We start from the raw sequence: 4412 nt of genomic DNA, 5'->3' as shown, positions 1-4412 counted from the left end.
TTACAATGCTGTAAGGCCTCCAAGCCAAGAAGTATTGGAAAGGATAAAGCACAACAACAAGAAAAGGGTGAAAGATGTGAATGTTGGAAACTTCATCCCTGTTTATCCTATTTTCTCTAATCATGAAGTTCTTGATATTGGAGAAGTGGAAACTATGGAAGAATATGAGAAGAGACAATCAAGACATAGGGAAAATCAGGATGAAGAACCACTGAATATGAAAAATATTGTCTTTGTAAAGAGCAAGACTGAAAGACAAGACATCAAGATTGAGGAATTTGTCCCTTTCTCAATCAACTTTGACAGTTTAAAGAATAAGAAGACCATTGGAGTCAATGAGCCAAGACCAAGTGAAAGGTTCAAGAAACAAAAAGAACATGAAATATTCAAAGGAAAGGTTTGGTGCAAGAAGTGTGATGAGTATGGTAATCATACTGACTCTTGTAATGAAAGACTCAAATTCAAGCCTTTTCATGTCCCAGATGAAACAAAGTATGGACAAGACTTTGTGGCTTACAAAATGAAGTATGAAAAATACTTGGGTATGGGAAAGGTTTGTGAAGAGAAAGTTCTGAAAAATGAGAACCAAAGGCATTCAATGAAAGTCAAGGAACATGTGGATAAGCCTGTTAAAAGGAGTAAATCTCCTGTGAAACATGTGAAATATGTTAAAAAGGGCTCTCAACCATTGAGAATAATCCCTAAAAAGGATACTCAATCTGTCAAATCTGATAGTTCTCAAGGATCATCAAGCAGTGAGAAGACAAGAAGAAGAGATACATATCCTAGAAAGAAACCAACAGAACTCAATGGTGATGAAAAGTTTCTGATGAAACATGGATTTGAACCTGAAGGATTCCTCTGGAAACCTAAGGCTGAAACTAAGGTTGAGACAGTAACTGATGTAAGAGACTACTATGAAAAGAAAGACTATGTGGTGAAGGAGTGTGACACTACATCAGAAGACTGTCCAAGCTCAACCTCATTTGTTAAAACCCCAAGAGAGTGTGGTTATGAAACAGACAAGTCAGACAATATAGAACTCACTCATGAAGATCCTGAACCAACAACACTCACTTCCCAAGCTGTGTCTGAAACTGAATCTGATGAGCTGCAAGTTGATAAGGCTTGCACTTCATCACTCAACTAATCAAAACTTTTTCTTATGTGCAGGAACAGTCCACTCCTCTAAATGACATATGGTACATGGATAGTGGTTGTTCTAGGCACATGACTTTTGACAAGAGGTCTCTTGTCAATTATGAAGAAAAGTTTGAAGGTCCTGTAGCTTTTGGTAGTGATGAAAATGGTGGAAAGATTGTGGGGAAAGGAATCTTAACAAATGGAAAAGTTTCATTTGATAATGTGTTTCATGTTGAAGGTCTTCAGTACAATCTACTGAGTATATCACAAATGTGTGATAAAGGATACAAAGTCAGTTTTGATGATTCATACTGTTTCATTCAAAAACCTGAGTTTGTGATTCCACCTTAAATGATTATGATGATGGCACCAAGAAACGGTAAGTTGTTTGAATTGGATATAAAAGAAGCCTTTTCAAGAGGAGGTGCATGTTTTGTTTCCAAAGCCACTGAAAATGAATCAAAATTGTGGCATAGGAAACTGTGTCATGTGAACTTAAAGATCATGAATAGACTTGTCAAAGGTGAGCATGTCATAGGCTTACCTACAAGAGAGTTCAAGTTGGAAGATCATTGTAGTTCATGCCAAAAGGGAAAGCAACACAAATCTAGTCATAAGCCAAAGCTCATCAACTCAATTGATCAAGTACTTGAATTACTTCACATGGATCTCTTTGGTCCTGTGAGTGTGCCAAGTATAGGAAGGAAAAGATACTGTCTTGTGATCATTGATGACTATTCAAGATATACTTGGGTGTATTTTCTGAGTACCAAGGATGAGACTGCACAATTGATTAAGGGTTGTGTGACAATGATTGAGAACAAATTGAATAAGAAGGTGAAAATGATGAGAAGTGACAAAGGTACTGAGTTCAAGAATGGAGTTATGCAGGAATTATGTACAGAAAAGGGAATATTACAACAATTCTCAGCTCCTAGAACTCCTGAACAAAATGGTGTTGCAGAAAGAAGAAATAGAACCTTGATTGAAGCTGCAAGAACCATGTTGGCAGATGCTAATTTACCTATCACTTTCTGGGCTGAAGCCATAAATACAGCCTGCTATGTTCAGAACAGGGTACTTGTCAACAAAAGGCATAACAAAACTCCATATGAAATATTTCACAACAGATGCCTTATATCAAGTTTTTCAAGCCCTTTGGATGCAAATGTTTTCTTCTGAACACAAGGGACTATTTGAACTAGTTTCAAACAAAATCCCTGGATTGTTTCTTTGTTGGATATTCTACACACTCAAAAGCTTACAGAGTATATGTAAAAGACCATTTGAGTGTTATAGAATCATCTGACATCATCTTTAATGAGAATCAATTCAATACAGTTGATGGTGCAACATGGCTGTTTGATCATGAGAAATTGATTAGGTCCTTCAAGATTTATCCTGAAGACTTTGATGAATCTTTCTACAAGACCAGTGAAATTGAAGAGAAAAAGAAGAAATCATTGGACTTGGAAGAATTGTGGAAGAAGGTTGCTAGAAAAGAAAAGGAGTATAATTTTGTGAAGAATTCCTCATATGACATTGGTGAACAAGATCAAGAAAACAAAACAATCAAGACAATCAAGATGTACAGAATGATCAAGTTCAGAAAGAGGGAGACATAAGCAACCAAGCAAGTGAAGAAGTAGCTGTATCTACTGCAAGATCTCAAGATCTATTTCAAAGACTGAATTTAGAAAACAATGGTGCATCTACTTTAGGACAACATAATGATGAAACACCAGAATTTCATGATGCAGAAACTGATTTGATCATTGAAGAACCAGATCTCAATGAAACAAATCTTGACACAAATTTGTCTACAAATATGATTGTACAAACTCACTTATGTGGAAAAGAATCATCCTTCTGAAAACATCATTAGAGATTTGCATGAAAGAGTTACAAGAAGTCATTCTGAAATTGCAAACATCTGTCTTTACTCCTGCTTTCTATCCCAAATAGAGCGAAAGAACATTGCTCAAGCATTAAAAGACAATAGTTGGGTGGAAGTAATGCAAGAGGAACTGGCACAGTTAAGAGACCTACATGTATGGGATCTGGTTGATAGGACTATAGACAGATATGCAATAGGGAACAAATGGGTTTTTAGAAACAAAAGGGATGAAAGGGGTTTGGTGATTTCAAATAAAGCTAGACTTGTAGCACTGGGATGTCTACAAGAAGAATGAATAGACTTTGAGGAAGTATTTGCTCCTGTTGCAAGACTTGAAGCTATCAGGATCTTTCTTGCATATGCTGCCTCAAAGAACATTAAAGTGTTCCAACTTGATGTTAAGTCTGCATTTCTAAATGGAAAGATTGATTAAGAAGTGTATGTAGCTCAACCTCCAGGTTTTGAGGATCCAATGTATCCAAACAGGGTGTATAAGGTAAACAAAGCCCTTTACGGATTGCATCAGGCTCCTAGATCTGCAACACTTGTGGAGGACATAAATGGCCGAAGAATTGAAGCCTCTGTTGCTGGCCATGAGATTCATGTGACAGAATGAATGATTAGAAGATGTTTGCGGTTAAATGATGATGATCATAACCCAATAAACTTCAATACAGCACACCTGATGAAAATATTTGAAGAGACGATGGGTTATCAGGGAACTGTACATGATGGGCAATTTCAAAAGGCGATGTTTCTGATGCTGTATAGATTTCTCATTCACCATGTGAAACAGGGGTTTGCTCTAAGGAAAGGATCATGGACTTTGATGAGTCATGATTTAGCAAATGCTACTGTTGGAATTATGTATGATCTACCCTTCAACTTTTTAAAGATGATATTTGAAGGACTGGTAGCAAACTTGAAGAAGGCAGAGAAGGATAGGTTCTTGCAATATCCAAGGTTCCTGCAAATAAACTTTAATAGAGAATTACAAGATCTACCCACTATGGGAATTACACACCGGCTGCTATTGAGTCAAAGATTTGACCAAAATGAAGTATATGGAAGATTGGAATCTTCTCAACCTCCTTAGAATTTGCTAAGTATGGATCCGGGCACACCTTAGACCTCCGAGCAAGCTTTACTTAACCGGGTATGATATTTTGTCTATCGGGCAAGGTTATCTTCAAGTAGTTTTCTTTAGTGGATATCAGATCAGGGTTTGCAAATTAGTGCATTGCCAGGAAAGGTTCACTAGTTTATGAAAATCCGGGCAAGGTTCACTAGTTTATGTAAATCCAGGCAAGTTTCACTTTGTCAAGCAAGTCTGTTCTTCAAAGCCAAGTAAAGTTCACTCCCGATTAAGCTT

Source organism: Bidens hawaiensis, unplaced genomic scaffold (genome assembly GCF_021521415.1).
Source record: "Bidens hawaiensis isolate Kalapana, Puna unplaced genomic scaffold, B.hawaiensis_p1.1 tig00014469_1, whole genome shotgun sequence".
NCBI lineage: Eukaryota > Viridiplantae > Streptophyta > Magnoliopsida > Asterales > Asteraceae > Bidens > Bidens hawaiensis.
Note: the sequence above shows the minus strand (reverse complement) of the source record.